Source organism: Pleurodeles waltl, chromosome 11 (assembly GCF_031143425.1).
Source record: "Pleurodeles waltl isolate 20211129_DDA chromosome 11, aPleWal1.hap1.20221129, whole genome shotgun sequence".
Lineage (NCBI taxonomy): Eukaryota > Metazoa > Chordata > Amphibia > Caudata > Salamandridae > Pleurodeles > Pleurodeles waltl.
The window spans coordinates 225853136-225876498 of record NC_090450.1 but is presented as its reverse complement, the minus strand read 5'-3'; the positions used below and the strand labels follow the sequence as shown (position 1 = coordinate 225876498).

General features: G+C 48.1%; 1 pseudogene; it reads right to left on the bottom strand.

The window, feature by feature from the left end:
* Positions 1-584: 584 nt before the first annotated feature.
* On the bottom strand, positions 585-707 carry LOC138266775 (small nucleolar RNA SNORA35; annotated as a pseudogene).
* Between the last annotated feature and the right edge of the window lie 22656 nt (positions 708-23363).

The following is a 23363-nucleotide window of genomic DNA, read 5'->3' as shown; positions in this document are numbered from 1 at the left end:
AATTAGAAATATGAGGCAAATTTAACTTCAGAGCACCTAAACATACTTTGCACTATAGCATGCAGTGGAGGTCTGTATTCAAAAGCAGCATACCATTTTTAAACCCACAGGAAACTACACCATACACTGTACAAACACACCGTTTCTGGACACTAGGCCCTAAGAATCCTGGTTGCAACTTTGTAGTCCCTAATGTTCAGATTGAAGCACAGCAGCAAGATCCACTTCCTCGTATATGCATGATATTGAGGACATAAATAAATACAGAACTTGGGGCCAGATGTAGGTAGGTTTCCTTTTGCGAGTTGCAAATTGCGAGTCCCAGCGACTCGCAATTTGCAACTCGCAAAAGGAAATGCAGAAAGGTGTCTCAGACACCTTCTGCGACTTGCTATGGGGTCGCAAAGACCCACCTCATGAATATTAATGAGGTGGGTCGCAGTTTGCGATCACATAGCGAGTCTAGGCACTCACAGGGATCGTGATCTGCTGGAGACAGCAGACCACCATGTCTGTGACTGCTTTTAAATAAAGCAGCTTAATGAAAACGAGCTGCAAAAAGAAAAATTACTGAAACCATTTAGTTTCGTTTTTTTTCAGAGCAGGCAGTGGTCCATAGGACCACTGCCTGCTCTGAAAAAATATTTGTTTTTGCATTCACAAAGGGGAAGGGGTCCCATGGAGACCCCTTCCCGTTTACAAATGAGTTACCATCCACTTCAAGTGGATGGTAACTGCGAGTTGGTTTGCGACCGCTTTCGCGGTCACAAATCAACTCTACATCGCGATGCGGTCGCAAATAGGAAGGGAACACCCCTTCCTATTTGCGAGTCGGAATCACATTTTGCGAGTCGGTACCGACTCGCAAAATGTGACGCTGCATCGCGGAAGGCCTTTTGTGCCTCACAAACTGCGTTTTTCGGCGTTTGCGAGGCGCAAAAGGCTACCTACATCTGGCCCCAGGTCTCCAGTTTCCTTAGCCTGAGGGCAAAAAGGACAGCTAAGGTCAGGTTCAGCATCATCGTGGATGCATTGCACCTTCGCAATAAATGATTGAAGTGACAATGTCAACCCAGGACTTGATGTAAAGCGATCTGGCAGCTGGGGGCTCAATTGTATCCAGGTACTTTTCCAGATAATAGGTGTCTTTAAATTCCAGAAAAGCCAAAGTCAAGGTACCTGCCACCCCCAGTCATATGAACACTGCCATCTGTGTGTCTCCAATACAGCTCCTTGAGCAAGGACTTGGAAACGTCACACAACATTTCTGGTTGGCCCCGCATATTTCTGCACCCAATCTCTTTAAGACTGCACCTAATATACCCCAACTATGGGATCCTAATAGGCTCATGTGGTTTAAAAATTTCTTCTAGGCCCAGCAGAAAGGACAATAAGTTGACTGAGGTCCAGATCTTCCTCCAGTACAGTACAGGTATGAGCTTTACTCTGAGGGCAAGAGGTTGAATGCCAAGGACTAGCCAGAGTGGCATTAGCGGAGTGCTGGCAGGAAGATTGGTGAGTAGTCAGAGAAAACGATTTCCCATCAGTTCCATAACAGTGAAATTATTGTGCACCCCAGAGTTCCACACCGTATAGAGACCCCCAGAGCTTTCATGTTTGTGCATGTCAATTTTCAATGCAGGTTTTATCGGGTGGAAGCTACACCCCTTCAAGGCTCTTAGAAAACCACCAGTATAATGTTCTAATCTGAGTTTACACTACTGAATATGGGGTGACCAACCAAAATGCTCATTGAGGGTGAGCCCTAGATACTCAAAGGTATGAACCCTCTCCAGTGGAGAGCCGTTAAGGACTGGGTCAGATTTAGCCATCTGGCAGGGATTCAATACCATTTACTTTCTTTTAATAAGGTTGATCTCCAGCCCTCTCTGCTTGCAGAAGACATCAAACCAATCCAGCAAATTTTGGATACCCATTGAGGATCTCAAGACCAGTTACGTGTCATCCGCAAATAGGAGCACTGGGACCTTCCCATTGACCAGACAATGGGCATCATGTTTGCACTGCTCTGAAAAGGTTACGAGGTCATTAATCTATAACAGAAACAAAGGGGGGTTAAAACACACCCCGTCTCACCCCCAGACACAGGAATGGGGTCTGTCAGCTCCCCAGCAGGGCCACACCTAACCTGCATGTGATTGCCCAGGTGGAGCCTCCTCAACACATCAATTAGGTATTTTAGAAACCCCATGTTAGTAATACTGCCCGTTAGTCCTCCCTGGGGACTAAATCAAAAGCCGACTGAAGGTCACCAAAAATGACATAGAGGTGCTCACCCCCCAGCGTGACATACTTCCAGTAGATTCGTAGTAATTAAAACACTGTGTCTAGGGTGTCTGTCCTAGCCCTAAATCTAGCCTGGAGAGAAGTGGCAGCAGGGGCCTCAAATAGCTGTACCCTATATAGTTGGAGTAGCATCAACAGCACTCCAACTCGGACTGTGTCGATTGTTAGTTGGCAGAAGCCTCCTATCTAGAGGTTCTTGGTCATTAGTTGTAATATTAGGCCCAGGGAGGTCAAGTAGAGGTTCAATGCATTGTGGTCGCTGTCCTGCCTAGTAACCATCTCCATATTGATTACTTACCACAACAATCTAACATTCATCAATATATAATCTATGTGACTAGCCCCACATTGACGATTAAAAGTGACCATCCCCTCTTTATCTGATGATGTCCTCCCATTGCAGGCACACAGGCCATTATTGAGCATAAAGATATTTCATTGCAGGATAGCTGCAGACCATTTTTTAATCGGTTAGAGTGTAAGCTTTGGAATTGCCCATACTTCATCCTCCTCTCCACTAAGTAAATCAGTGGAAATACAGAGGAGTTCAAAATTGCGATTGAAATCCCCCACCACCATTCTAAAACAAACAGCAGAGAGAGATGAAAGATGCACATTGATTATATTAATAGCAGCTAGGCCACCGTGTTCCCTTCGTGCCTACAATAAATATTATACACATTATTAAAGCACAGTGAACATCCATCTGGAAATTGCAAAAGGACACAAAGTGCATCAGGGGACCCAAGATCAATAATTTTAGAAGTACAAACAGAGTAGTCCTTAGCCATGATGGTCTACCCTTCCCTGAAGATGGGGCAGGTTGGTTGAAACAGGCAAACCCAGTCTGAACCTTTGGCGAGGCAGCCCATGTTTCCTGGAACATACAGAAATCAAATCAGTCCACAAAGATGCACCACTCTGGGGTTGCCAGTTTATTTTTAATGCCAGCAAGGTTCCAGGAAAGTAGCTTGGTAGGGAGTAGCACCAAGAAATCGTGACACGACCATTCGAGGCACAGGGAGGAGCAGGAGCACTAGGTTGAGAATTGTTAGGTGCACGTGGCTTGGACAAATCTTCATGTCTAGGGACTTCTAATGCAGATAGAATAAGGTCTGCGGGTGTAGAATGCAGTGAGATCATACATATAGTTTGAAACTCTCTTTTCGTCAGGGTTGCAGACTCCCTCTGTGGATCCAAGGGTGTTGTAAGTCAGTCATTGGCGTCAAAACCAGCCACCGTAGGTATCTATTAGAAGTAACAATATATGGAAGACCCAAAAACTCCGGATGACTAATTCTCTCTTCAGTCCTTACAGGTCGACCAGGTTGACTAGATAGGCTTGTGAAAATCGGATTATAAAAGTAGCCCAGTGTGACGATACTAATGGATGATCTCACACGGCAGAGCCAAGTCACAAGCCTTACCCCAGATTCTATCAGACAGTACGCCATTTCTGGATTTCTGCAACTGATTATCACTCAGTTCCCCTCGGATGATTTAGGCAAATGACCAATCCACCTGATTCTCCTCACTAGTATTATATCTTTGTACTCAAGCATAGAAAATTTGGTATTCCGTATGAGTTAGAGGCAAACTTTGTTTTTCAATTCTGATTATGATTCCTCTTTGTCAGAGAGCTGAGATGGCATTCCTAGCAGAACCGCAACACAGAGGCAACATTGGGGTGGCAAGTTCATGGTCTGCTGAATACATACAGGCATAGGTGGAAGTCTGCTACCAGGGGGGGCCTCAGCAAGCCTCTTGCCCCAATTTTAGCTGTTTCTTTTCAGGATTTGAGGGCAACCCCTGACTCTGTAGTATCAGGTTTTAAAAGAGTCGAGGAGGCAGATGGATCTCCGAGTAGATGAGTGTGAGAGAAATGAAGGTGGCGAGAGATAGTTCAATTTGTGGGCGAAATTCCAAATCATCCCTTCCAAAGGGCTTATTCTGTTTGCAAGGGAAGCAATTGCAGATGTTATAAAAGGTTGAACTTAGTCCAAGACTACTTCCCCTGTTAATCTAGAGCCATTCCCTCTTGCTTCAGGACATTTAGGCAACACCAGCTCTGCATGGGGAGCACATGGGTTTGCAGAATTTGGGGAGCTGGTGGAAAGGCGAATGGAATGTCCCAACTTTTAGAAAAAACAGAAGTGTCTCCTGCTTTGTCTCCTGCTTCGGTTTTCCTCCTTGCAGAAGGTTTGCAGCTGGAGGGTAATTCATAATGTTGTCCTTTGCTGGAGCCAATTTATGCTTGCCCATGGTCAGAGTCAGGAATGCTCAGGGGGGTTCAGGGATCCTGGGACCTACAGTCCCCAGCAGCCCCCAACAGTCAACACTACAGGAGAGCAGGAAGGGTTTTGCCCCCAGCAATAATGTTGGATCAAATCAATTATCAGTAATAGCAAGTGCAACAAAGTCCATCAGGAAAACCAGCACATTCAGCAGCACAGAAAAATAACAGCAACCACACGAGGCCACTTACCTCCTCCCCTGGCTGCCTACTCCACCCACACAGCCAGGGGCCAAAGAGAATAAACTCAAGGCAGTAGAGTTTTGAAAAAAAAGGGCAAGTAATGACTGACCTCAGTCCTCAGAATTGATGGTCAATAATTGTCCTGCTCGCTTGTTGCTTGTTTATTGGTAGCTTGTTGATAGCTTATTGGTAGCTTATCAATAGCTTAAAATATATCTACCTCCCCACAGATGAAAAAGACTGCTCAGAGAAAAAACTAGAGAGATTGCCAGGGCCAAGAAGCCAAAGAAGACAAGAATGTTGCACCATAACCAGATGAAGCACAACACAAACCTGTAGCCACCGCCCACCGCCCTCACCACCCTGCCGTACACCCAAAACTGCCTGCCTCCACCGGCGAGTCAGGTACAGGGGCGAGGTCGGAGCAACAGTGCTGGAAAGATTCAGAGAAGATTTTAAAAAGTTTGACTTTCCCCAAGGTCGAAGGAGGTTGGAAGACAATGGTCGGGGAGGGTCAGGGCCGGGAGGGCCGCATAGTTCAATTCAGCTCAACTCAGTGCAGCGTGAGGACGAAATGTGCTCATAATGAACCGCTCTAGAGCTTAGCCACCAATTCAACTGTCAATTCAGTCCCCATATCACGAGCAGCGGTTGCCAGCAGCTACCTCCCTCATGTCTCCCTCTCGTGTGTGGTGTGTGGTGTGTGGGCAGGCACGAGCACGGCCTTGGGGGAGGAGTGGCACACATTTCAAATGACAGCACCCCCTAACCTCCAACACTTGCCCTGTACACAAAAGTGTTCTTGTCACATGTTACCACGCCCAAAAATCTGCTTATATGATACTTGGTAAAAGATTGTTGCACCAATCGCTACATTATTATTACCAAGGATGTGTATTAACACCAGTTAAAACTGGTTTGCTGTCCTGTCCACGAACAGAGGCATGTGAAAAAGGCATGAGGTGAAATCAAAACCAAGTCATCTTGATATTCTAGCATTTTGCAGCACCAGCGGCAGGATCTTAACAGCCTTGAAATTATACCCACGACAACTCCAAGTATGTTAGTAAGATTTTAGGGTATATAACTAGGGCCCTGATTCACAAAGGTAAATATACACTTTTTTGTAAGTTTACAATTCTTTTGGTATTCACAACATTCAAGTTTAATTTTACTGATAGTAATGTTACAACTGCAGAAAGTCCATGGTTGTGGAGGAGAACTTTGCACCTAAAAACATAGGACAGGCTTCCTGTTTACAGGTCGTCTGGTTTACAGGAGCAGAGGATATCGTGTAACAGACAAAGCTAATGAGTTGGGAACTGGGGAACCAGGTTCGAGACTATGCCTTGGCTCAATATCCTGTGAATCTAGGAAAATCACTTAATCCCTCCAAGTCCCAAAAAACATAATGAATGAGTCCTTGTCTAATGTAACTGGTGCTCATGTAAAGCACTCCATTGCTTTTGGGTCAAGTTCAAGCTATATAACAAAAAAGGCAAATTATTGTTCATGGAGAGCACGTACAATTCCTATTGGTAAGGAGGTCTGGATTGCAGAAGGTAGTCATATTCCATCCAGCCTGAAGGAATGTTCTTATAAAATTAGGGCAAAGTGACCATTAACTCAATATGACTATCGCCAGACGTGCCAACTCCATTAAATGTTTCACGGCTGGTCCCCTGCTGGTACAGGGACTGTCCTTGGAAGGTATTCATATTTTGCCGTATTACCTTCCCTTAAGGAAAGCATGTTTCTATAGCTGCATTGTGCAGAACACCTGTGCTTCTGCAGCACCTAACTCCCAAATACTTTGCAAAGAAACACAATCTCCTCTACACAGGTGAAGGTACTATGTGCAAGAATGCAAGAGAGATATTCAGCTGGGAAACACAAGCAAATTGTTGAATTGCTTGAGGCTTCCTAGTTTGTCCTGGATTGCAGGTCTATTCATTATCTGGATGTTTGCTTCTGTTTGAAAATACATGCTGGAATACATCATGAGTTTTTCATGTTTATTGTTTAGCCCCATTTAACTTCCTCTTACCTTCCAAAAATAAAATGGCTGTGAAGATGTGGACTTGCTCACTGCTTATGTTTGCTCATTGAAAAAGGGTCTGGTATTATTTTTTTTCTGAGCTGCTTTTACCTCCTGGTGAGCCCCTATCCCCAGGAAGTGGTGGCATTGATTTATAAAAATTGTACCTGAAGACTTTCTTATAAAATGAGTTGCTCGCTAAAATGATGCTCATACCATAAGGAGAATGACACTGCAATCCTTAGAGTTGAAGTCAAAATTACTGGAGTAGTAACCCCATACCAATGTGCTACAAATTTCATAATTTCTAAAACTTGTTATGCTTTCCTCCTCAAGAGATTTGTCTAGCAAGATCCCTAAGAGATCCTTTACTTAGTTTGGTACAATGAATATTCCCCAGCAGAAACCTTGACTCTGCTGAAGCTGTGGATCACCTAAAGTAACCTTTCAATATAGGAGGCTTCCAGGCAATGACATTTGGTGGCAGCTGAGGTGAGATGAAGTGCACTATTGAGCTACACTAATATTCGGGTGGCTGCTTACTGGCCCTCCCCAGTAAATGTATGCAGTCAGTCATTACAAGGACCCTTTGACCTCCCCTTACCTGAGTGTGAGATGTGTCTGGCATGTTTGCTTGTACATGCGGGTTGGGATACATCTAGCTGTGAGTCACAATGCCTGAGTAAAGCAACAAGCTGCAGTCGTTTTTTGGTAACTGCCTTCCCATCGCCTACTGCAGGGCTGGTCTAGTTGCCACTGGTGTACTGGTCTTCAGTTACAGAAATCTCAGCAGTTTAATTTAGTTGACAATAGTTTTTTTGCAAGGCCACAAAACTACATTTTGATCATCTTCACAGCTCCAGTGAACTCGGGTGCACCTCGTGAGGGTCAGGACTTGGGGGGTCATTACAACCCTGGCGGACGGTGTTAAAGCTGCGGTAATACCGCAAACAGGCTGGCGGACAAAAAAAGGGAATTATGACCGTGGCGGAAACCGCCAACATAGACAGCCACTTTAACACTCCGACCGCCACGGCGGTACAGACAAGCAGCGCGGCGGTCACCGCCAACAGGCAGGCGGAAGACAAAGTACCGCCCACAGTATTACAACAGGCCAATCTGCCCCCTTTTCAGGGGCGGATTCACCGTGGATAAAAACACGGCAGAAACAGCTTTTTCAATGGGAAAACGCTCACCTGAAGAAACTCCACCAGGAAGGACGGCATCATGGAGCCGGAATTACAAATCCTACCTGCCCTTGTCTTCCTGCTCATTTACGAACACCAGCAACAGCAGTGGCGACGACATCGGTGAGTACTGCACCTACGACATAGGGGAGGGGGAGGCAAAAGTCAGGGGGACACACACGCAACACCCCCACCCTCATCCTCGCACATTACAACACACACACCAATGTATGTCAAAACATCACAGTAACAACCCACAACCCCCCCCGGAAGAATGCAAAGACCAAAGGAAATCAGTTAAAAAATTGTAATGTATCAAAATACAGTTACCAAATATATACAGATATATATACACATTCAAAAGTATTTACATTACGAGAAGCAGTGCAGGTATGCACATATCAATGTCCGTGCACCACTGGTCCAAAAATGCATGGGCGAGGCCCACAATAGATACCTGTCCACAAACGGAGAGAACACTGCTGGGGCATCAGATCGAAATACAACAGGCACCTCAGGGGGAAGGGAAGGGGGCGCACCTCAGCCAGATTTCAGCACCACGCCAGATCCACGACGGGGCTCCATGCCCATTGATGTATCCTGGGGAGTGCAAAGCCACAGTCTCTCAAGTCTCTACAGTGGGTGGGTTGCCCACTGTTCAATCCTGGGGAGTGCAAAGCCACAGTCTCTCAAGTCTCTACAGTGGGTGGGTTGCCCACTGTTACATCCTGGGGAGTGCACAGCCACAGTCTTTCAAGACTCTACAGTGGGTGGGTTGCCCACTGTTACATCCTGGGGAGTGCAAAGCCACAGTCTCTCAAGACTCTACAGTGGGTGGGTTGCCCACTGTTCAATCCTGGGGAGTGCAAAGCCACAGTCTCTCAAGTCTCTACAGTGGGTGGGTTGCCCACTGTTACATCCTGGGGAGTGGAAAGCCACAGTCTCTCAAGTCTCTCAAGTCTCACAAGTGGGTGGGTTGCCCACTGTTCAATCCTGGGGAGTGCAAAGCCACAGTCTCTCAATTCTCTACAGTGGGTGGGTTGCCCACTGTTCAATCCTGGGGAGTGCAAAGCCACAGTCTTTCAAGTCTCACAAGAGGGTGGGTTGCCCACTGAACAATCCTGGGGAGTGCAAAGTCACAGTCTCTCAAGTGGATAACAGTCTCCACTGCTTCTGGAGGGGGAATGGTGCCCACACTGCATTAGGCTCTCCGTGACGGTTCCTGTTCCATCACAGTCCCAGCTGTACATGTGATAACGATGCTTGATGTGGCGATGTTCCCTTGTTCAGCGGTGCTTTGCCATGGCGGTCTCTGATCTGTTCAGTGGTTCTCTTCCCTGTGCAGCGGTGCTTTGCTCTGTTCAGCGGTGTTCACCATGGCGGTGATTCCCTTGTTCAGAGGTGCTTTGCCATGGCCGTCTCTGATCTGTTCAGCGGTTCTCTGCCCTGTGCAGCGGTGCTTTGCCCTGTTCAGCGGTCTTCACCATGGCGGTGATTCCCTTGTTCAGCGGTGCTTTGCCATGGTGGTCTCTGATCTGTTCAGCAGTTCTCTGCCCTGTGCAGCGGTGCTTTGCCCTGTTCAGCGGTCTTCAAAATGGCGGTGATTCCCTTGTTCAGCGGTGCTTTGCCATGGCGGTCTCTAACCTGTGCATTGGTGTGTGGCATGATGGTCCCTCATTGCCCAGCGGGGCTGTGGCAGCCGGGGCCCTGCTGGGCACTGACTCCGGCGGTGGTCTCCTGACTAGTGACGATACTCCTGCCCTCCTGGGCACTGACTCCGGCGGTGGTCTCGTGACCAGTGACGACGGTGCTGACGGTGGCGTCCCGGCCGCCGGGGAGGATGGCGCCGTGCTGCTCTCACCAGACTGTGCAGACTTCTTCTGGCCCTTCACCACCTTTGGAGGAGTCACAGCTGACTCTGCAAACCCCCTGGGACCTTTGTGAGCAGTTTTGCCGCCAGGAGTCTTCACCCTGTCCTGTCGGCCACTTTCCAACTTGAGATGCTTTACAGGGGGTGGACTGGCAGTGCTTTGGCTCTGTGTCACACTGCCTGCCCTGGTGGCCGGTGCACTCCACACACCTTGAACACGCACCACTGGTACTGGAGTCTTTTTGGCTGAGGCGCTACTACGGGACTTATGAATTGGAGGGGTGGGGATGGGGGCAAAGAGGTCAACGTTGCTAAGGGAGAGTTTATGACGAACACTGGGATGGGTAGCTGGAGGGGGTCTGGGAGTGGAGGAAGAGGAGGTGGTTGTAGGAGGTGTCACTTTAGGTGTTTTGGGTGCAGGTACTGGAGGCTGTCGTGAGGTGGATGGATGTTGGGTGTGTGGGTGCCCGCGTTTGTGTACTTTGGCAGGGGGCATCACAGACACACTGGGAGAGGACATAGGGGACGTGTAAATGGGAGTGGGGGTGGTGAGTGCAGGTGAGCGGGGTGTGGTGCTGAGTGTTCTGGTGCGAGTCCTAGTGGCTGCAGATGTAGTGCATGCAGGTGAGAGTGTAGACGACACTAGGAGGGAGGAGGGAGACGATGAGGAGGGGGACACAGTGGAGGCAGTGGATGTTGCTGTGTCTGTATGTGGGTGTGAGTGCCTGTGGGATGTGTGGTGCCTATGTTTGCCTGAGCTACTTTTGTGTGTTGAGGTGTGTGCATGCTTGTCTGATGGTGTGCTTGGGATGGGCTGGGGTACAGGGGATTGGGTCTGGGTGGAGGAAGTTGGAGGAGGGAGGCTAGATACAGGGACAATGGCTGCCATAAGTGCTGAGGCCAGTGATTGCAGGGTTCGATGAAGGGCAGCCTGACCAGAATGAATGCCCTCCAGGAATGCATTACTGTGTTGCAACTCCCTTTCTATACCCTGGATGGCATTCACAATGGTAGACTGCCCAACAGTGAGTGACCTGAGGTGGTCAATGGCCTTCTCACTGAGGGCAGCAGGGGTGACAGGGGCAGGGGCTGAGGTGCCTTGGGGCGAAGGTGATGCCCACCCTCCTGGGTGAGAGGGCACGGGGCGAAGGCAGAGGGGCTGCTGGGAGGGCGGTGCTGGTAGGGGAGGTGGCGGCTGTACCTGTAGAAGTGTGGGGCACAGATGGTGCCGCCACCACAAGGGAGCTCCCATCGGCAGACGAGTCCGTGTCGCTGGTTGGTGATCCGCTGACCAACGTGAAGCTCCCCTCGCCCTCCGTCCCACTGGTGCATTCTGAGTCCGCGGTGTGGCCCTCCATGGCCATGTGGGATGCAGCTCCCTCGTGCTCAGTGCCACTGTACCTCCGCCTGATGATGCTGATGCACAAAAGAACAGGGAGAGCAGAGAAGGGGGGGGGCGACAGAAGAAAGACAGGTTGAGTGCATGGCTTACCGCTACTGTTGGCAGACAATACAGACACAGCAGCCCCCTGCACTACGCCGTGCTCCTGGCCTCTACGGATGCAATTCCTGGGATATGGCCTACATCGCTATGGTGGACATCTGCACACATGGATGCCACAGGGGCATGTATACCTGTACTTGTCACTCTACTGCGGTGGGGTGGAGTGCCACTTGGCCTGCATTACGGAGGGGCCTAGCCTATGGAAGTCGCACTGCACTAGGGAAACCCACAGCCCTCCTCCCACACCCAGACCCCTCAACTGCACGCAAAGTCCCTAGAATGATGGTGTACTCACCCCCTTGTGTCTGCTGTGATGCCCTCAAGCGCCCATCCAACTCAGGGTAGGCCACCGCCAGGATCCGGAACATCAGGGGGGTCATGGGGCGACGGGCACCCCTCCCACATTGGGAGGCCATCCCCAGCTGAGCCTCCGCCGTCTTCTTGCTCCAGTGGCGAATGTCCTCCCATCTTTTCCGGCAGTGGGTGCCCCGTCTCTGGTGGATCCCCAGGGTCCGTACGTCCTTGGTGATGGCACGCCAAATGTCCTTCTTCTGGTGGGCGCTGACCTACATGACATGCACAGGGGAAGAAGAGAAGTCATTAGCAAGAGCACCGTCAAAGTGAGTGGCCCACATCCCTGCCCTTGCCATGTGGCACATGCATTCACAGTCCTTCATGTTCACTGCACTCTGCCCCCTTCCCTCTTACAACCAGCCCTCTCCCCCAAGGCATAGCCCATACAACGTGCTCCCTGTGTACTTACCTGTTGGTCTGGAGGACCGTAGAGTAGCGTGTACTGGGGGAGGACCCCGTCCACAAGCTTCTCCAACTCCTGAGCAGTGAAGGCAGGGGCCCTTTCCCCAGATGCAGCAGCCATTGTCTCTTCCAGACCGAGGTCACAGCAGCACTTGCAGTGTAGGTCCTCTCCTGTTGAAGATCAGGTATCAAGTGATTGAACAGAGAGAAAATGGCGGTCACGGCGCACTTCGTCATTGGCTCCTGGGACCCATAGGGTCCAATGTTAACCAATGCAGCATTGCGCCGCGGTCTTCGACCGCCTACTGCGACGGTGTACAATGCCAGCGCAGTTACCTCACATCCCATTGTCCCACTTTACAAGTCAGGCAGCCGCCATTTCAGGGGCCCACATGGCTTCATTTGCAACTGCGTCACACATACCTAGGCCTGCACTCGACACACATACAGGAAGATATTTGTCTTTGCTGTTGTGTTCTGTGTATCTGTGGGTACATACCTGGGATTTTGTTGACTCTGTGGTCGCTGTTGTCCTTCCTAGGCACCGTCAGCTTGGACATTTGAGAAGATGGCGGAATCCTCCGGTGTACCGACCGCTGGTGGACCTGTTGACAATGGAGGAGCGACATTTACTCAGGTTTCACCGTGCCCCCATCCAGGAACTATCTACCCAGTCGGAGCCAGACCTGATGTCACCAATCCGCCATCCCACAGGAATCCCCCCTCAAGTGCAGGTGCTGTCAGTGCTCCATTTCCTTGCAAGTGGATCTTTTCAGACAACAGTGGCCATGGCATCAGGGATGTCCCAGCCTATGTTTTCCAACGTGTTGTCCAGAGTGTTGTCTGCCCTGCTGAAACATGTAAGGAGCTACATCGTTTTCCCTCAGGTGGAGGATTTGGCTACAGTTAAAGGTGACTTCTATGCCCTTGGACGTATCCCCAGCGTCATAGGTGCCATTGATGGCACCCATGTAGCTACGGTCCCCCCCACAGGAGTGAACAGGTGTACAGGAACTGGAAGAGTTATCATTCCATGAATGTACAGATGGTATGTTTGGCAGACCAGTACATCTCGCAGGTAAATGCTATGTTCCCTGGCTCTGTGCATGACGCCTACATCCTGCACAATAGCAGCATCCCTTATATGATGGGTCAACTCCAGAGGCACCGGGTGTGGTTATTGGGGGACACTGTTTACCCCAACCTGTCGTGGCTACTGACCCCAGTGAGGAATCCCAGGACCAGGGCAGAGGAACGCTACAATGAGGCCCATGGGCGGACTAGGAGGGTGATCGAACGCACCTTCGGCCTCCTGAAGGCCAGGTTCAGGTGTCTGCATATGACAGGTGGATCCCTAATGTACTCACCAAAGAAGGTGTGCCAGATCATCGTGGCCTGCTGTATGCTTCACAACCTGGCTTTGCGACGCGAGGTGCCTTTTTGCAGGAGGATGGTCCAGATGGCGGTGTTGTGGCAGCTGTGGAGCCTGTGGACAGTGATGAGGATGACGCTGAGGAAGAATACATAGACAACAGGGAGTCAGTCATACAGCAATATTTCCAGTGACACACAGGTGAGAACAGTTTTCTTTTTACCATTACATTCACTTTCACACTTCTACCTCTATCCTGTCTGTCAGTTCATAGCATTATTTGGTCACTGAGTTGTACCTTTCCATTACGGTTTCACAGGTGTGGTTAGCAACGTGTGTCATCTGCTTGCATCCTTCAAGGACTTATGATGTGTGACATAGGTATGTTGGCTTTACAATTGGAAACGCATGTTGACACTGTCATTGATTATACATATTTACCAAATCACAGACTGACTCCAGATTGTTTTGTGGTTCAAGGGTGTTTATTTCAGTGCTCAAAAATGGAGGGGGTTAAGTAATATGGTGATGAGGGACGGTGGAGGAATGTCCATGGCAGAGTTCAGTCCATCAGTCACACAGGTGCACACCCCATATGGGCATAGGAAGTGGAGCTGGGGCAGTTCCAATCTGGACAGGGTAACAAAGTGAGACAGTGGGAGGACAATCAGGGTGGTCTCATTTCCTGGCGGGGGTCTTGCCATCGTGCTCTGTCCTGTTCCTGGATCTCAGGGACCGCTTGCGGGGTGGTTGTCCATCTGCAGGGGGTGGGGTGCTGGTGGTGGTGGTCCTGTGGCGGGGTGTTCTGTCCACTAGCACCGGCGGAGGTGGTGGGCAGTTCATCGTCCATGCTAGTGTCAGGGGCCCCTTGGAGTGCCACAGTGTCCCTCATGGTTTTTTGTATGTCCTTCAGCACCCCTACGATGGTGCCCAGGGCGGAGCTGATGGTTCTGAGCTCCTCCCTGAACCCCAAATACTGCTCCTCCTGCAGGCGCTGGGTCTTCTGAAACTTGGCCAGGACTGTCGCCATTGTCTCCTGGGAGTGGTGGTATGCTCCCATGATGGAGGAGAGTGCCTCGTGGAGAGTGGGTTCCCTTGGCCTGTCCGCCCCCTGTCGCACAGCAGCCCTCCCAGTTCCCCTGTGTTCCTGTGCCTCCGTCCTCTGGACCGTGTGCCCACCACCACTGCCCCCAGGTCGCTGTTGTTGTTGGGGTGGTGGGTTATCCTGGGTTCCCTGTAGTGGTGGACACACCGCTGATTGACGTGTCCTGAGTACGGAGGTATGGGCCCGCTGGGTGGGTGTTGTGCTGGTGTTACCAGAGGGTGGAAGGTCAGTGTTGGGCTGTGCCTGTGCAAGGGGAACCAACTGTCCCGAAGCCCACGATGGTCCGGGCTGGTCATCAGGATCCAGTAGGGCAGAGCTGCTGTCATCACTGTGGGCCTCTTCTGTGGATGGAGTGGAGTTGTCTGGACCCTCCTGGGTGGTGACATTCCGTAGTGGTCCTGCAGGGGTATAAGAGCATGATTATTGCATGTGTGTGTGTAATGGTGTGCAATGGGTGGGTGTTTGTGTACCCCAGTGCAAGCATTCCTGTGTGCGGGTTTGTGTGATGATGGTTAGGGGGTTGTTATGGGTATGTGCAGTGAGCATGCTTTGGTGAGGGGTGTCCATGCTTAGTTGTGTCATGCAGGGCTTGGTGTTGGGATTTGTGGTTTGTGTTATTAGTACATTAGTGAGGAGTTGCAGTGATAGGGGAGGGGGTGAGGGTGGGGGTGTGTGATGGCATGCAGGTAGGGTGGGGGATATGATAGTTGAGATTTAACTTACCAGTGTCCATTCCTCCACCGACTCCTCCGAGGCCCTCTGGATGCATGATGGTCAAGACTTGCTCCTCCCATGTTGTTAGTTGTGGGGGAGGAGGTGGGGGTCCGCCGCCAGTCCGCTGTACCGCGATGTTGTGCCTGGAGACCACAAAACGCACCTTCCCCCGTAGGTCGTTCCACCTCTTCCTGATTTCCTCCCGATTTCTTGGATGCTGTTCCACAGCGTTGACCCTGTCCACGATTCTTTGCCATAGCTCCATCTTCCTGGCTATGGAGGTGTGCTGCACCTGTGAGCCAAATAGCTGTGGCTCTACCCATAGGATTTCCTCCACCATGACCCTGAGCTCCTCCTCAGAAAACCGGGGGTGTCTTTGGCGTGACATGAGGTGGTGTGGGTTATGTGTGGGGTGGTGTAAGTGTTGATGTGTGGGGTGATGTGTAGCGGTGTGTGGTGTTTTGTGCGTGTAATGTTGTATGGGTGATGGTGTTGTGTGCCTCTGTGTGGTGAGGTTCTCAGTTGCTGTGCTCTCTGTCTATCTGGCCTTCGTTCGTGAATTATGGTCGTAGGGGTTTGTGGGTGATGTGGGTGTGTTTTTTATATTGTGTTTGGTGTGTGGGGGTGGTGTTTGTATGCGTATTAGGTGTGTGTATTTTGAATTGTCCAATGTGGCGGTGTTTTGGAGATGTGTGTGTATTTTGAGCGCGGCGGTGTGTACCGCCAATGGAATACCGCGGTTGAAAGACCGCCGCGTGGATTCGTGGGTTGTGATAGCATGGGCGTGGTTCTGTAGGCGTGACGGTGGAGGTTTTGTTTTCGCTAGTTTATCACTGACCTTTGGTGTGGCGGTATTGTGTGGGTGTCTGAATTTCGGCGGGTTCCGAGATGTGGGTCATAAACGGCTGCGGCGGTGTTTTGGTGGTCTTCTGAACGGCGGTAAGTGGCTTTTATCGCCAATGTTGTAATGAGGGCCTTGGTCTCTTAGGCTGCACCTTGACTCTTGGAGTCCCCTATTCTGCCTGGTACTCATGGGCTGCTTCCTCACAAGAGGGGCACTTCTGGCACAATACACTTGTTGCCAGTCCTCTGGTGTAGCAGTTGCAGTCCAATATTTGATGTGATGAACCCTGTATTTGCTGGGTCTAAGGAGCACCAGCGCAGATCTTTTTTGGTCCTCTTGCCAAGACAGCAGTGATCTGAGATCTGGGTTCCCGGAGTGACACTTGTATGCTTTTTATGAGCAGACGGGGGGGGTGACTGCTAACTAGCCAATGGGCTACTAGGGTCCCTCCTACCTGATGACTGCTTCCTGTGAAGGGTGGCATCTGGCTATCCAAGGGTGCACTATTCTACTCTTTGCTAACATGGCAAGACACTTCTCTCGGTGTGTGGCGTGCCATAACCCAACCCAGCGGTGTGGCTACACTCCCCTTGGAAAACCAGTTTGGTAGTGGCTTTTTCCTCTCTGATCAAAATGCCAGCCTTTCCGTCTAAACAAAAGAGCTGTCCCTTCTTAGTGTGACTAACATTTGCCCACCAAAGGCAGCTCCCCCTTTGAAGCTCCACTCTGGCCATCCTGCTTGGAGGTCAAACCTCTTCCCTCAGCAGGTCCATTGTTCCTCTTCCTAAGAGTCATTCTCACCTCTCCCAAGAGGGCATCAGGCTGTTTTGAGGACAGCAGCTGTTTGCAACTGAAAATGACTGCAGGAAACTTTAGGCAAATAATTGGCAACTTTCTAAAGTTGCTATTTGTAAGATAGTTGCATTAAATTTGACGTGGGCAACACACCGGGCTTAATGCAATGATTTTTTTGATACCCTGAAGTATTTTACCTTGTAGTCCCATTTGGAAATTAGCTCTGCTGAGTTGGTAGCTTGTAACTCCATACTTGCCAATGGGGCTACTAGCCTTTCTGCAGTAAAAATACAGTGCAGGATTTTTACTGTCATGACATGTAAGGACACATGTCCTTTTTATTATAAATCACCTTGAGTTTAGGGTTTGTTAGGTCTACCTTAGGGGTGACTTACAAATATTAAATCGGAGGGGTTGGGCTTTGCCACAGGTTGAAATGCCAAAGTTGAGGTAGCAGTTTGAAAACTTTGCTATCAGTCTGCAATGATAGAGTGGGAGTCATGATTTGATTTGTCACACTAGTAGTGGCACAATATTTGCTTCAGCCAACAAGGGACACTTAACGTACAGGCCCTGGGAAGCCAAGGTACCATATACTAGGAGTACGTTAATTTATGTAATTTGAATATAAGATAATTAAACATACATTTTTAAGGGACAGAGCAGATGCACTGAGGTAAGGACAGCAGGCCTCCGTGCATTTCAGAGTCATTACACCAGTACCCAATAGTCAAAAAGTGGTGCAAAAAGTGGTGGTAAACCTGCAAAAGTCATGGTCTTACAAGCAAAGTTTGAGAATGAGGATTTGGTTAACATTTATTAAATCCTATGAACTTTGCTATTTCCAGGCGATGTGGTTGGTGGCAGCAATTTAACCGAGTTAATCCCAGCAGATTATCTAGAATTTTTAAATGAAGCTATTAAATCTAAACGAGGTAGAGCCATGAAGGGTCTTACGACTTCGATTGTGAATTCACCCAGATCCATGTACCTGACATCTTGCTAAATTTTCTCCATATAAGGCTGGCAAGGATATTTGACTGATTGCAAACATTAGATATCATCAATGTTTACCTTCCTCCTACTAAGGATACAGACACAGTTGGTAGGCTTGAACGTCTTGACAAAACACTACAAGTTAAAAGGTCTAAATTTGATGTCATCACAGAATATGTTATGGTTATTTGTGGACACTTTAATATCTCACCTCTAGTGGCAATCTGGGAGGATGCTGTCAGTGAAGAAGAGGCCTCTTGGGGCATTCCTGTATCTGATATTCCCAACAGTACCAAGATTTGCAATTCACTGTTGGGATATTTCTCAATTTATTTTAAAACTATGTCTCAATTTTCTTAATGGTCGAATGACTTTGGATATTTCTGTGGGCTTACCTTACTGGAACATTATTATAATGAGCTTGATATACTATATATTTTTTTAAACCAAGGCCTGGGCCTTGTTGGCAGGCATGAAAATAGCCAGGCATTTGGAGAGTGATCATGACCCATTATGCTTCTGGCTGAAATTAAACCTAAATCTAAATATATATCCACTCGAGTTTATACCAGCTAATAACAGAAGGCCTATCTGATGGAACAGGACAAAGTTCCTTAAAGAACATGATCTGTGGAATTCCGTGGAATATCAAATACTCAGCATATTTGATGATGGGATATAGGATCCCAAAACTATATTGAAGAAATATAGCATCATGACAGTGGACCTGTATGTGTCACCTGCTAGTTTGATGATGCCTGTTGAACCAAAAGGCTGACCTATCGAAAGCTAAATGTGTGCACCTTATGTCACCAGCAAATGAAGAATCCTATAGAAGGATGAGGAAGGTTTATAAACAGGAGCAAGAACCTATGTTATGACCAAAGTATTTGGAAAGTTTTAAAACTAACATCTGCAGGAAAGAACAGGAGGCAATTTTGGAAACTGATCACAAGAGCACTGGGCGGTGTGGCAAACAACTGTGGACACTTTTTAGGTGAAAGCACCTTGGCTGAGCACTATGAGAAGCTGTATAAAACCAGTGGCTCGCTAGAGCATTCACATTATATTAATCTCCTGGAAAAAGGAAAAAAGGTGCTAATACCCACAGTCACTTGCTGGTAACTCGGCAACTCACCTTATTTTTACTGAAAGAGCTATCATGACACAGAAGCCTAACAAATTACCAGGCCCTGATTTCATCCCTTTGTATATGTCTCATGCCAAGCCAAAGCTGTGATCTGATGTTCTGACAAGAGTTTTCAATGCTGTATGAGCATAAATTCTATTCCACCTTCTAATAATGCCCTTGCACAAAAAGGGTGGTAAATTGTTGCCTAATAACTATAGGCGGATTTCATTACTTGACAGTATGGGGAAAAAACCTAGGACGTTTTCTGGCCAATGGTCAACAGGACAGACTGGTTTCAGATTCTATTCTTATTGACACCTAGGCGCCCTTCAGTAAAGGCATTAGTACAACCTATCACACAATTGGACTACACATGATTTGTGCTAAGTACACCAAGGGCCATATTTACAAGAAAGGGGCACATCACTTGGGATGTGCCACTTTTCCTATGACCCCCTTGCATCCCCTAACGCCGTATTTACAATACTGAGCGCCATGGTGCATGTTAGGGGAAATAGAGTCATTTTTTAAGGTATTGTTACGTTATACAGGATTAGTGTAAAAAACAATTATGATAATCCTGTAAAGTGTTAAGAGGCCCATTGAAATTAATGGGAGCCTCATTTTAAAACCTGCTTCCAGCAGGCATTAAAAATGATGATATTAATGGTGCAATGGAATCTTGTAGATTCCATTGTGCCATTTATAGCGACCATCTAATGAGTCTACGCCTACTTTGCATACATCATGCATATATTAAAGATGATGTGGCTCAAAGGGTTTACAAGGTGGTGAAAATCTAGTTTGCGCCACCTTGTAAATATGGTGCTGTGGTAGTGGCCTGTTAGCGTTACATTTGCGGCAAGAACGTTGCGCAAATGTAGCACCAAGTTTTTAAAGGTGCCATTTTATTTATCTTTTATAGCTCTTAAATCTGCCTTTGACCTGGTGAACAGAATGAAGCTACGGCATTTGCTCAAACTTATGGGAATAAAGAAAGCATTGTTAGATACCCTTCAAGCCTTGTATGCAGGTACTAGTGCCCGTGCTCGTTACGGGGCTGCAGAAGAATTCTAGACGCCTTTTTCCATCACTTCTGTTGTTTGTCAAGGATGCATGCTTTGCTTTCACCCCTTTTATTTTCTGTTTCCGAATGATGTCCACAGTTATCTAGATAGAGATAATTGTGATGTACCAAAAGTATGCAACAAGATAGTCATCTCAATTTATGCTGACGGCGCAGTCATCTGATCAAGAACACAAAATGAAGTCCTCTACCCACTATCATATTTTGAGAAACATCGTACAGAGCAGGGCCTCCAAATCAATCCACCTAAAAAATCATGGCTATGCATTTGTCATGGTTTGTTAAGAGGTCCCCAGTGGTCGGCACCCAATGGGTGGAATCTGTTATATTTTATGATTACCTGGGTATCCGCTCCAACTAAAAATGATTTGGAACAAATAACTAGATAAGGCAGCAGCTACTCTGCACTGTACATCAAATACCAGCATTTGGCTTAAAAGCAGAATCAGACGTAGTCCGTCTGGGTATAATTCTAGATGTTTACAAACAGAAAATGGTGGCATCTGCTATTTATGGTGCTGCATTATGGAGATACAGCTGATGCAAATGGCTAGAGGTAGTAGAAAATACATTCCTAAGATCCTTGCTAAAGCTTGGGTCTGGGCCACCGCTAAGCCCATTATATTTGAAAAATTGAATTTTCCCAATATCAGACACTATTGAGCTTGCTCCCGTTTTATATTGACTGCGCCTGAATATAAATAATTATGGAAAGTCCTATTTGGAGGTGCTAGTGAAAATAACTGAGCCCACAAAACATTCTAGCAAATCACGGGCACTTTATGATAAACGATGTTTGAAAGAACTGGGCTTTAGCTATTTTTGGATTAACCCAGCCACTGTCATTTCCGATGCTACTTTTAAAGTTAAGGTTGCTTTTTATGCGCATAAAATGCAAACATACATGGCCATGTTGATCATTCCTGTAAGACTGCCAGCTATTTGTCGATTAAATGCATAAGGGACTTGTGATAGATAGAGCCTTACCTCATTACGATTTTTGCTGAGGCACGCCATACTTTGGGGGTCATTCCGAACCCGGCGGGCGGCGGGCGCCGCCCGCCGGGCAGAAACCGCCCAAACACCGCCCCGTGGTCAAATGACCGCGGGGAGCATTTTAACTTTCCCGCTGGCCCGGCGGGCGATCTTGGCATGGGCAGTGCAGGGGCCCCCAGGGGCCCCACGACACCCGTTCCCGCCAGCCTCTTCAACAGGCTGGCGGGAAGGGGGTCGGAATCCCCATGGCGGCGCTGCTTGCAGCGCCGCCATGGAGGATTCCTTTGGCCAGGGGAAAACCGGCGGGAAACCGCCGGTTTCCCTTTTCTGACCGCGGCTTTACCCCCGCGGTCAGAATTGGCCAGGAAGCACCGCCAGCCTGTTGGCGGTGCTTCCGTGGTCGTTGGCCCTGGCAGTCAATGACCGCCAGGGTCAGAATGACCCCCTTTATATCTTAAATTTCATCTGGGGGGTCTTCCCTACAAGAGTATGTATGTTTAAAATCTCATCAATGTACTTGCTAGCGAACTCTGTGATTGCAGGTTTGGGGCGGAAAAGCACGAAACTATGCTGCATTTTTAATATTGTGTACTAAAAGTAGATCCCTGTGCCATAATGGTTGTTGCCCCTTTTTAAATTTAAAGTATTCTCGATTTCAGCTTTCAATAATGTACTCTCACCTTGTCTTATAATAGGTTTTTCACTAATTTATAAGACGGTAGCCCGCTATTTATGGACTGCCTGGATTCTGATGAGAAGACTAAAACAGATCTGGCCTGCGATTATCCTTCTAATGCCAGGGCCTGCTATAAGTATTTTATTGCATCTTGCTGCTATGAGCTATGGTGTATGTAATTGTATTTGTGGTATTACTTTTTATAGAATCTCCTCTGCAGTAGGTTATTTTAACTTTGTACTTATTATATTCATTTTGATGGATTTTTATTGTTTTATTGTTATATGCATCTGTTACAGCTAGTGCTGAAAGCCATAAATTGATTGATTGATTGGTTGATTGATTGATTCACCCGGTTTCTGTTTCTGTAATATCACAGGCAGGCTAAAATTATGGATGGAATGTGGCCCAGAGATTAATGTCTAAATTTATTTCAATCCTCCATTGAGCAACTTTTGTGCTATCTATGTATGTTTCTGTTAGAAATATGGTCTCTAGTTGGCAGTGGTTTGCACTCTGTGCAGGTAGGGACCTGCACCTTAGCATGGTTAAGGGTGTCACACAGCTCAGATAATCCTTGCTCACCCCTTGGTAGTCTGGCACAAAAAGTTAGGCTTACCTCAGAGGCAATGTGTAAAGTATTTGTTTACACACACACACACACACAAGCACATACACAGTAACACAGTGAAAACACCGCAAATGTAATCCACACAGTTTAGAAAAATAGGCAATATTCATCTGAGTAAAACAAGATCAAAATGACAAAGTTCAACATACACAAGTGAAGACATGAATTTTCAAAGATTAAATCTTAGTAAAACACTTAGAAACATGATAGCTCCAACTGGGGCTATCACGACTTCTTGACTAAGACATTCCCAGCAGTCTAACGACACTCACCAGGCACAGTGCCTTGGAAAACAATGAGGAAACAAAGACTTTGCATGGCGTTGGGGAAGTGAGGCGTCACTGGAGCCAGTGCTGCATTGGCTCCTTATAACTACTAGGGAAGAGTGGCATCGGTTCCTTACTGGTAAGCAGGGGAGGTGAGAAGTTGGTTCCTTGCAGTTGCAGGGGAGGTGACGCGGCATCGATAGGGGGGCATGGTTCCTTACAACTTGATGGGTTTGGTGAATCCAGCAGGTCAAGATGCGAATGGTCAACTTTGCAGTTTTGCGATCACATAAATAGGCCACAGATGCTGCTGCAGTGTCAGATTCAGGTATTATGGACATCGTTGACATGGCACTCGAGACTCACACTGTGGCAGGACTTCTGAGGTGCCTGGGTGGTGTCGGGCCTGTGTTGTAGGTTGCGGTCGTTGCATTCAGGAGGGACCATGGCTCTGGGGCAGGCAGCAGCGCAGAGTCGGGCAGCGGCACCAGTTCCGATGTTGTCCTGGCGTCATGGTGCTTGGTTTCTTCTTGGTTGCACCAGAACTCACTCCAAAGTGCCCAGGACCTTGATTCGGCACCACTTGGCAAGTCAGAACTCTCAGCAAGAGA